This window comes from Anser brachyrhynchus (assembly GCF_964034855.1).
Source record: "Anser brachyrhynchus genome assembly, chromosome: 3".
NCBI classification, from domain to species: domain Eukaryota; kingdom Metazoa; phylum Chordata; class Aves; order Anseriformes; family Anatidae; genus Anser; species Anser brachyrhynchus.
This window is the reverse complement of record NC_137696.1, coordinates 67,372,976-67,384,998: the sequence shown is the minus strand read 5'-3', so window position 1 is coordinate 67,384,998 and position 12,023 is coordinate 67,372,976. Positions and strand designations below refer to the sequence as shown.

Sequence of the window (12,023 nt, the reverse complement as noted above, 5' to 3'; positions counted from 1 at the left end):
ACCACCGATGGGAAGATAATCAATCATCTCTGTCTGCAAGGTGGAAAGAGGGAGCCGGGAAGTTAGAACATCTGTAATCTCATATTTCTGCTTTGGTTGCGGCAGTGTAACCAGAATATAAGTAAAAGAATTCACAAGGCTTCTTCAGAGGACTGTTTCATCCTGATTGTTGTCACTTTTTCAGCTACAGATAATTTATGATGCCTCAAAAACAAAAACAAAACAAACAAAATATCACACATAGGGATCTATACATGTACAATTTTTTCCAGTGTCATTGGTTTAACTTTCCCACTCTAAGGATATACTGAAATTGTGTGGTTAGACTAGCTGTCAGTTAGTTAGCCAACACTCCAGTTAATAGCTGCAATCCACACTGTTCAGGATCCCTGAATTATTTATGTAAGGTGGAGCTCCTGAGTTTGAGAGATTCACTTTGGGTTGCCCGGAGGCCCTTTAGTTAGCACATAGAATACGGATTTTCAAATTCCCACTTCAGACTAGGCAGAACTGGGATTTGGGAATACGCCTTACACCTTCAGGCTGTCAGGCCTTAACGAATGGGTGGGGGAGAGGGTGTCAGGAAAGGCCTGAGCCCACCTCGCAAGCCTTCTCCAGCAGAGGTTCCTGAGGTGGGAATCTCATGGGAAAGTCAATGTCACACTCCAGGCTGGTGCTTGGTAGAAGCAGTGCCTTCAGAACAGCCCCAAACGTTCGTGTTATACTTGTAGGGTGAACTAATGAAGTTAAACCCGTTTTTCAAAACAGCTAAAGGAAATCAGCTTTGTGATTCAGTCTCAGGCATTTACAATATATGTGGGAAAAAGTAAGGGTTCAGTGATTTAGCTTTGTTTCACTCATTCTGTGCCTCTTAAACCTACGCATTTTATAAATAATTCTTTTCTGAGTGTAGGTCTTGTTTGCATTGCAGACAGTCAGACTGAAGCAATACAACACCAAAAGAGGTGTGAAATTCTTCTGAATGTGTCTTAAGTAGAGTGTTAATGTCATAACATCATTTTACTGTTAAAATGCTAATAATTTTAAGCAAATGAATATCCCAAACAGCAGCACACATTACAAGTATTTGGTTATAAACACTGGCCAAATTAAAAAACAAAACAAAATAAAAAAAACCTTTGATCTCGAAAATATAAAATACGAAATAATGCAATGTTAGCGGATATACTGGCATACCAATATTTAGACGAGTAGCTTTCACATTTCTAGTCTTAAAAATGATTGACATTAATTTATTTCTTCTCTTCATGTCTGTATAATTGATTACAAAGCAGACTTTTTTTTTTTTTTTTCAAACCATGGTGTTAATATGGAGAAAAAGCTTTTACTAAATTTGTACTAAATTTGATTGGCTGCTTACTCTAATCGCTAAAATGGCCATGTTCAAATGACTCAGCAGTCACAGAGAAGTAATATATACCAAGATCTCCCATTTTATTTTTTATTTTCTATACAAAGTTTTTTTTGACATTGTCTGGCTTTAACAAAACAAGGAATTAAAAAAAAAAAAAAGAAAAAAAGAAAAAAAAGACATAATCAGGAAAAAAACATTATTCTCCCGTTCCCAGGCACTTTTCTATCCAGCAAAAAGCACAGGGTATCTTTGTCATAAGGTAGATGTTGTCATGTTCATCTGTATTTCATCTTTCTCTTTCAGAAACCAGGACAATTCTATTTTGAAATCTTCTTTCCAATAATGTTGCACTGATATTCCCAGTCATTTTTCCATTTGCATTATCCTTGAGATCATACCAAAAGAGTACAGACAACTTACTCACACAGAGACAGTGTATTAAATTGCCAGAAAGACATATTAATAAGCCTTTATAGATACAGTAGTATAGAAGTAGATATACAGGCTCAAATACGTATTTAAGGATACCATAAAAACACAGCATTTGTGATCTGAATGCAAGAAAAGCTGTGAAAGAAGTAGCTAAGAAAAGCTACTTTTTTTTCCTATTTGAATGAAAGAGCAGAAAAAACATTTGCTAGAACACATAAGATCTCATTAAAAATACTGTATTAACTTTATGTAAGTAAGTAAACTGCCTGGGATTTGTTACTGCTATGTTTCACCATATTTGTTACTAGGTATATTGCTATTCAGGGATATTGTGTAAGATGTTATTAAACTAGCTGTCTAATACAGCCCAGGTGAATACTGAAAACTGTGCGTTTATGAGAGACACTGTGATGTGGAAACCATGAGTAGAATTAAAAAGCTTTCGAAGATGCACTTTTTTTGGTCCAAAACGTTATGCTAATACATGTAATGATTAAAAGATAATTTTCTTCTTCCCTTTTTCTCATTGCATTAAAGAACAAGTCCACTTCAGCCCCTTTGCCAGGTGGCTCCCTTCTGGATCCTCAGTTGCTCAGCTGATGTAAGCATTGGGGTGTTGTTGAGAACCAAGCCACTGCCACTGAAAGGTGCCACCCCTGTCCCCTCTGCTGCCTCATGAGACCCCTCACTGTCCCCATCCCTCCTGCCAGCACAAGTGCTCTGTGGTCCTGTGAGACCCATCAGCATACAAACACGTGAAAAATTAGAGGAAGGCTGAGGAAGACCTGACAGGTCTGGTCCCTTTCAGGTTCATTGTAGTCCCATAAATTACCTCTGCTGATCAAAGGGAGGTGGTGACACAAAGGTGGCAGTGAGTTAGCTGGGGGTCATGTGGGAAGATTTCTTCGTTTTGATAGCAGTGTTGCCTTACACTATCTGTTGAACTACTAGCTGGATTTAAATAAGGATGTAGACAAACAGACATTTGCGAAGGAGCTGCCCTGATGTGAAGCATTACCTCCAGCTGCATATTGTTTCTTGGCAGGAAAAATGTTAAACCCAAGCTGTTTCAGTACTCCCATATATCAGTTTAGTTATGCATTAGGTAATCATTGGCACAGTGGGCATGATACCCTAAATCACCACAGCTGTTTTATAATGACTGACCAAAGCTTTACATGCCAAGTGGGTGAATCTTGATCATATATACAGTCACCCAAATCTCCGTATTTGCAGAAATTGTTACAAATCACATTGGTAAGGGTGGAATGAGGAAAAGCTGGCCTTCCTTAAGGCTAGAGCCTGCTTCTTCTGGAATCCTCTGGATATTTGGTCTCGTCACATTGACGTCTGGCTGCTCCAGTAGTCCTGGGCAATGGCTGGCACCAGGGTCTCCCTACTGTTCTGAGGGTGACTTTGCTGCTGCTGTTAGCTCAGGCTTAGTCTTCTGAAAACAGAGTGTTCATCAGATTCACATTCATCAGAACACATTCGGTCTTTAGGCCTGAAGTGAGTTGTTGGGGCTACATTTACATATTTGCAGCATTAGTGGAATTCAATGCTTCAGCTGTATTTTACCGCAGCTTGGGAGCTCATTGCTTTCCAGTCTAGGACAGTCAATGGAAGACAATGTGTTCATGTCCCTTGGCTACTTAAACAGAAATCAGGGCTTAAATCCTCTTTGTTAGTTTAGCCTAAACAGTTGGACCCTCTACTGATATGCTAAAGGTATACACAGAAGTTTAATTACCATTTTGATGTGGATGAGATAGTCCTTAACAATAGGTGAGGGGAGGAGGCGGAAATCAACATTACTAGGCAACCTGAACTCCTTAAGTCTGCCTGTATTTGGAATTTCTCACATTACACTTGCAAATCTTGTATTCCTTGTAAGTGCAGACAGATGTTTCTTTTTCCATGTCTTCTTGCCTAAATGTAGTTGGAAGTTTAGTATCTTTTAACAACATCCACAAAATTTTGAGTCCTCCTGCCACAGCATGGGGTGCTGGAGCTCAGATGCCCCATCATAGCCCTGTGCCTGTCCAGCCACTGTAAGGCTGTATCTAGGGCACAGCATGGAACAGGTTCTCTGTGGCTGTACAAAGGGAACATTTCCTTCTCTGTAGGAAATGGATGTGGGCTGCTCTTCATTCAGTGCGGCCCAATTATGCCATGGTTTGCCCTCCAGCCTGTGCTCTGGGGTCCTGGGTGAATGTTGGGAGAGTTCAGCAACACCATCATCCTTCTGGCTTGCACTGAGCAGGGAGGTGGTGGGGAAAGCACAGCTGCACAAGGCATCTCCAGCCAGGTCATAGCAATTATTTGTGGCTTCTTGTTTGTACATGGAAAATGTAGCAACATTAGGATTGCTTCGTCTTTTGCACTGACTTTTCCTATGTCAACTAAAGGATGTGCGTGTTCTTACTTGCCACTGACATACATATGTTGAGATTAGATGTTTGAATGTATCCTTACAATCTAAAATTTTATGAAATAACTAAAACTCAGCTATATCTTAAAGGGCTTAAAATAATCAATGCTGACTTACTACTTATGTAATTAAGAAGTGTAATTAAGGCAATCAAAGGATAGCACAGTGATTGATTGCTAAATGAAGTTTCAAATGCTACTATACAGCAATATTTCTATCACATTTATTCTATAATTTTTATAAATACTAGCAGATATGAGGTATATTTTCAATTATGTTTTGCAAAGCTGTGCAAATCCAGTTTTACTGAGAGGAAATAATTAGCTACATTCCAGACTTTGACTCTCAGGATCTCTTGACATTAAGGAATTACACCAAACTACTCCAAAGAGATTAACAGCTTTTCATCAGTTTTCTGTAATGTGTGTCCCTGATAGGGTGGTGAATTCTGAATGCAAGCCACTGCTAATTCTTCAGCTAATTCTTTAAAATACTGAGCTATAAACTGGTTTAGTTTAAGAACTGGTTTCACAACAAACTCAGTATTCTTTTTTGTACAGACAACAAATTTCAGTAAAGAGACCCCTGAAAATCCATCCAGCTGCCCATGCTTGTATATGTAATATTGTTACACAATCATATTTACAATAAGAGTTTTTGGAAATAATTGGCTATCATACACTATTTGGAAGGATAAAGTAAAAGAACTGAATTCAAAGAGAGTTTTGGGTGAGTGGAAATATGAAATTTGACTTGGTACGTGGGCTGAAATAGCACAAACAAAATGCTGCTGGCTGGGGACAATAGAAACTAGAACAGCTTCAAATATTTTGAAACTACACAAACAATGCAGAACAGAACTTTTAAAAATAATTGTGGTATAGCCAAGAATGTTAAAGTGTTCATTTGTGCCAAGCATGTCTTAAATGTATTGTTAGCTTCGACCAAGCGGTGATCAAATTTTATAGAATTTCAACACAATAAAAAGTATCATAGAACATTGTTGGAGCCAACAGCTATATTCAACATAAGCAGGTGGTAACAAAACAGGTTTTTTATTGCAGTTTTTATAGATAGTGTATTCCTGTTAGCTGTTTTATCTGGTTCTGATATTATATGGTTGAAAGCCATCCTTATATCTTTCGAGAGTGACAACGATAACAAACTGCTGGGCACCACAGATTTCTGCACAAGAAAATAAACTAGCTTCCTGTACCTACCTGCTGGATTTTCTCCTGGCAGAAAATCACCCTTTACTTTACAAATATTGTTTAAAATAGAATGTGTAATTGCTGCAGTGAAATTTTCTATGTTAATGTCACTGTCAATTAGCACAAATACTTTATATTCAGCTCTTGTTGAATGCTGTGGTTTCCAGGTTTCAGACAAACCTGTGTTAAAGAAGAAAGCAAAGGACTGTAAGTGTTATGCTAACTCATGTACTATGTGTAGACAAACCTTTTCTTACTCAATACAATATTATATTTATGTGCTATATTTTATTACAGCTGAGAGTCTAGATTCAAGCTTGGCAACACTGAAGCAATACCATGCAGTCTCCATGGCACAGATAAGACTATGTCTACATCTCGCTGTTTAGGAAATCCCTATGGCCACGCCTCATGCACCATGTGGAAGGGAAGGGAAGGGAAGGGAAGGGAAGGGAAGGGAAGGGAAGGGAAGGGAAGGGAAGGGAAGGGAAGGGAAGGGAAGGGAAGGGAAGGGAAGGGAAGGGAAGGGAAGGGAAGGGAAGGGAAGGGAAGGGAAGGGAAGGGAAGGGAAGGGAAGGGAAGGGAAGGGAAGGGAAGGGAAGGGAAGGGAAGGGAAGGGAAGGGAAGGGAAGGGAAGGGAAGGGAAGGGAAGGGAAGGGAAGGGGAGGGAAGGGAAGGGAAGGGAAGGGAAGGGAAGGGAAGGGAAGGGAAGGGAAGGGAAGGGAAGGGAAGGGAAGGGAAGGGAAGGGAAGGGAAGGGAAGGGAAGGGAAGGGAAGGGAAGGGAAGGGAAGGGAAGGGAAGGGAAGGGAAGGGAAGGGAAGGGAAGGGAAGGGAAGGGAAGGGAAGGGAAGGGAAGGGAGAAGGTGAGCCTCTACAATAAAAGAGATTGGGCCAGATACACTGCTTGAGGCGATGTTCTGATCACCTATCCCAGTTTAGCCAGGAGCAATCATTGCGAAGCTAGCTTTAAGTTTGTGGATAACAGTCTATGAGGATCCCATTATTCGATACCCAACATGGTTTATTCACTCTATAGGAAACCTGGATATTTATCTCAACTAAGGATTTTATGCCACAATACTTTGTCTAGGAGTTAAACGTGTAACACCTTGTAGTGATAGTGAAGCACTTCACCTTGTTGTGAAATCATGGATATTGATAGCAGCATTTCTGTGCGAATAGACTTTCATCCTTATTTTTGTTTGAAAAGTTCATCCCATACTAGTATAATCTGCATCGGAGCAAAACAATTCTTTCAGTAGAATAAAGTGTATCCTGTATCCAAGGAGTTCATTGCCCTGACAGTTATCCTGCCGGGTAAGTAGGAAGAGAAAATCTACCTTTTAAAATACAGATGCATTAAATATTCACAGATGAGAGCTTCCTTTTAAGTTATACTCCTATAATAAAAGGAGTATAAGCCTTTGCTTGAAAGAATGGAGATTAGCTCTACAGTCAGTAGTTACAGCTAAAGCTATATCTGAAACAACAGTTTTAGTTACATTTATTCATAACATACTACTGGTGGGTCATGGGAACTGGTCCAGTAGACTGGTAAAAGAAAATGTTAACTAAGCCATCTGTCAACTTGATAAAGCTTTGAATGCAGGACACTTGCCAGTAATCCTTTCTACGACTGACATTTTCCTAATTCCATGCAAAATTATGCATTAGCTGTTTTTGCTGTAATCTCAATGGGTTGCTGTTATTCATTTATTTATTTATATGCATTCTAAGACATCAACTTCACTCAAAACAATTTGCTCTTACTTGCTCAGATTTCCCAATGCTCCTGGATTTTTATGGCTTTGAGTCACTAGTTTCTCAAAATTTGTGGCAGACCTTCAACCCAAGGATAGCATATTTAACATTTCACAAACCTATACCAATAGTTCTATACCTAGAAAAAAATGAATGTGTTCAGTGTCAATCCTCAGTCTTTATGTTAAAATCAGCTGAGGCTACCATTTAGCAATGGACTTCTGAAGAAGTAGACATTAAAAGTTGATCTCGAATTTGGCAGGATGATAGTCTTTGTATTTAAGATGTTTTTTCCGTTTCAGTAACTAAATGCCTAAGTTGGAAAAGTTGTAAATTGTTTATGAACCTCTGTTTTTATTTTTTGTTTATTTCTTGGTTTTGTTTGTTTGTTTGTTTGTTTGTTTTTCCCTTTACTATTCCTGCTGGTAGTGTAGCTAATGTTGGTAGTATTCCTCTCAACACATACATATTAAAGAATTTATTACTAATTTTAAAGCAAAAGTCATCACATAAAAAGCTGGTTAAGCCTTGATATTTCAGCTTGCATATAGTATACTCTCTCAAGTCAAACTTAACCAGTATGGTGATACTGGAAGGGTAGATGATTAAACCAAAAGTTTATTCTTTTCTTTGCCTTTGTAGAACACTTTGTTTTGAAATTAACAACCATAACCATGCCACTTTTATACACATTTTACTACAAACAGTTTTCTAAATTTACCACCTGGATTCATAGAAAATTTATCATTCTTCTGAGTTTATTAACAAGCTTCACAGCCTGCATTTCTTACCAGACTCTTGTTGAAACTAAAAAACAGTTACAAAATATTAACCATTGAAATATATCCTTTGGTGCCACATCTTGGAAAATTCTACTTTTTAACATATCAACTATGATATTTTTAAGCAATTTTCATAGTTTCCCTTTAACTTGTGAAGTTCAATTCTTCTGGGCAGAGCAGATGTTAGTATTGAAGAACTTTGATCTCATACGGTACAATTAACTTTACAGTTGTATAGGACAGGATGAACAGAGAAAATTGTAACACATATCAAGAAGATTTTTTTTAATTATTAAAAAACAAAGCCCAAGCCACGAGATCCAGTGTTTATAAGCTTTCTGCTAAGTATACCCTTAAAAATCTCTTTGATAATTCAAACCCTCTACTTCTGTGGCACTGTTAAGTTTATATAGGTTTTAAAGTGTGGTGATGGTGTTAAATGATGTTGCTTCCATTTGAACTTGACAAATTTACAATGAATAACACCAGTGATCACAATCCTTTCTTAAGTAAACTGTATAATCATTGGTCAATAGCTGCAAACAACTTGCACAACTTGCAAGGTTTTTGTTTTGTTTTTTTTTTTTTTTCAAATTAATATATTATGGAGAAAAATAAAATTGATAAATACACACAACTTTCTTTCCAGGGTACATTAGGATGAAAGTATTCAAGCAATGGGACCTGTGGTAGCCTAAACTGATCAATGTGTGGATATTTTTCTTCCCACTGTCCCTGCTGTGTCTTACTCCTCCCTCCCTGTGAGAGCATTTATTCTCTTGTAAGCATGTCATGAATCTTTTCAGGCACCTGATGCAGCTGAAATGAATGTAGCAAGAAAGTGATTATTATTATTATTATTATTATTATTATTATTATTATTATTATTTTAAATGCCCTTTTTGAATGAGTTTAACATGTAGTTGTATGAGATGTAGAGCTGATGTAGGGATGGGAGGGCCATGGTAATCTGGAATTAGATCAGTTTAAACAGGCTTGGAGCAGTGTGCTTGGTTGAAGCTCTGATTCTGCTCACTACTCACATCACCCATTTCTCAACATCTGGCAAGGAAGTACAGATTCTGCGACCTTTGTCTGAAGGAATATCAACTTCACAGCACATTTAGTTCATATGCACTTAACATTCATTTGCAATGCTTGCCATTTTGGCAATATTCCAGCCTTGTGTCCTCACATGACTTGGTGGTTGGTTTGTCCATGTGACCTCTACTGTGCCAGGGCTGGTTAGATATCAGCTCCTGCAGGAGAGCTCTTTCTGAAGTTGAAAGCACTCTGAATTTGAGGGTATAACAAATGGACGGGTAGTTCAGCTTATATAGAGCAATACACCACCGGTCTCCTTGTCTTCTGGGAAGAGGTTATCGTTTGTTCTTTTGAACAAACTTCATAGCAAAGGCCTTTACAAAGCTGTCACCTACAGTGTTCACTTAACCAAGTCGTGTCTGTCCTGCAGTGTCAAACCACAAGAGAAAGTCCAATACAATCTTCCAAGTATCAAAAGAAAAAAGTGTCCCTCCAACATCAGTTGTTCTTTGGTTATTGTGTGGGGCTGGACTAGGCAGTATTTGTCAGATGCTTCTGCCTGCTTGTGGTTTGGAGAAGAGTACTAAGATACTGCAATACAGAGGTAATTCCAGGATCAGCATGGAGTCAGATAATGGTCAGCTGAAAACCTGAGCCTCCATATTATGCAAAGAGAAGGCTATTGATGGGAATCCTTGGTCTGCCAGATTTCTGGATGGAACTCCTTCTTTTTGGTATGGGAATCTTTCTTTTCACTGGTCAGATTTGTTTTTGTTGCAAATACTTTGTTAAATTTTCTATGATGGACACTGGGTCTTTTTCACTGATATCTAAAATAATGTTTGTGTCAGGGGAAGAATCAGTGTTGCCTGTGAATTTAAAAATTTTCTGTACCTAACCAGGCCACCATTCAGAAAACATTTATTTCTTGTTCTACACTTTTCATGCTTACAGGAAGCTGGTGTACGGTTGTTCTGTCTTCAGAATCGTGACCTCTTCTTCCTGTCTGCAGTAAGTACACTACAAATTTTGAGTTACAGTAGTTACAGTATTTTCCTTAAAACTGTTTAAAGACTACATAGAAAGTTACAGAGTACATTGTAAAGTTCTGTGAAATAGTATGGTGTATAGTCTTTGTAGTATACTATAATAATATTGTCTTTAAGGACAACTGGATGGCTTTGTGTTAATGTGGAGGGTGGTGTTGTCTCACAAAACTAAGCAATTCTGCTGTTCTGCTTATTGAATGCATAGCATAGGTGAGCAAAAGTAATAGGGCATTGGTAAGATAACAGGCTCAGGTCATTGCACACTTTTCAAAAGTTGTTTTAACTCCATTCATCTCACTGAAAACCTTGTGCATGCCTGCGGGGGGTACAAAATGGAACTTTTTGCATAAAAGTTCTCTGTTGTAGATCTGGCATCAGAAGGAGAGCCTCTCTGTTTTTCATTTCAGAATAGGTATCTCTGGCCTTTTATCCCTGAAGGACATCAGGTGGGACCATTCCGGTGAATTAAGTCAGAGCATACCTTGCTGTGCTCCTTTTAGGACTTGTAAAATAGGCATGTGTTCTGATTCTCAGTCAGTGACGTCTCTTCTGACATAAGGACTGCCTGCAGAGTTATAAAAATATAGCTGCTAAATGCTTCTCTCTCACACCTTACTGCCCATCCTTTGTGATAAAATGACCTTTCGCATCCAGCATCTAGCAAAATTATAGGAGAAGAATGTAAAAAGAGGAATATTTGGTGAGCAGATAGCACAGAAGCGGCTGATGGGACAGGGAAGAAAAGAGCAAAGAGGCAACATGGCCATGTTGCTGGCTATGTGCAATGTGCAAGGAGATTGGACAGAAAGGTACACAATTAAGCGCGGGAGAAATGTAATTTGTGCGAACTGTGAATAGTCAGAGAACCTTCTGGAAAACGTGTTTTGCTCCCCCATTTTTTCCTTTGCAACAGTTCTTCTGCCTTATGTGGCTCCATCAGATATGGCACTGAGCACCTCTTACTCATGTAAGATGTAAATTTTGTTAACCACAAATCCTCCCACCTAGACATTTCAGTTAGATAATACCACATCTGAGCTGCTATGCCAAAGATGATTTCTGCCATGGCTTTTTATCTCTCAAGTGCAACCAGGGAGAAAACTTGCAATATCTCCCTGATCTCTATGTAAGGCCAAAAGACCTCAATTTTCGTTATCTCACAATGGTAACATTGGATCTACTCCTGGCAAAAGTTGCTTTTAGGGATCCTGGAAGGACTGTTCAGAAACAGTAATATGCTTTGGCATTATTTCTGTCTCAGTCTTCCTGCATTTTAGCCAACTCTGCATTTTCAGTGTGGAAAGGATTCTGTGAGGTTTGGGTGATGGTAAAAGCAATCTCACATGATTAACTGTTTTCTCCTTTTATTCTTTTAGAGGAGCATCTGGATCTGTGCAAGTATCACCTAAATTACATGATTAGGTAATTATGATTGGCACCTTCAGGTGGCAAGCATATCACTCTACTATACTAGAATCTCCAACAAATCCTCACTGAAAATTCACCACTACCAATCCAAATATTTAACGCAGGCAAAACTCATCTTCCTCCAGGACTTCATACTTGCAGTACCACCAGTAATCACCTGCTACTACTATTGGACTACCTAATGTTGCCCAAATGTTGATTCTGGAAGTGAACCTGCATATCATGCCTCTCTAGAACAGCTGACACTTTTCTTATTTTTAAAATACAATTTTGATAATGTTTTTGGAAGATTAAAAAAGACAACCAACTTTATGTGTCTTGTGTGGTTTGATTCTGTTAGAGCATGATCATTATATATATCACTATATATATTTCAAGGAAACAGTGATTACGTAGCCAATTGCCAAATGTCCTTAGAAATTATGCACCAGCAGTATTGCATCTCATGAAAGGTATCTGTATAAGACATTACTGTTAATAAAATAACATTACTGTGGATGCATTCTCAA

General features: G+C 38.5%; 1 long non-coding RNA gene across 1 annotated transcript; it reads left to right on the top strand.

Annotated features, from left to right (window-relative positions):
* The first annotated feature begins 9,488 nt into the window (after positions 1–9,488).
* LOC308191473 lies at positions 9,489–11,756 on the top strand. Its single transcript, XR_013948020.1, has 3 exons — positions 9,489–10,048; positions 11,463–11,508; positions 11,619–11,756. It is a non-coding gene; the product is annotated as an uncharacterized lncRNA (long non-coding RNA).
* The last annotated feature ends 267 nt before the right edge of the window (positions 11,757–12,023 follow it).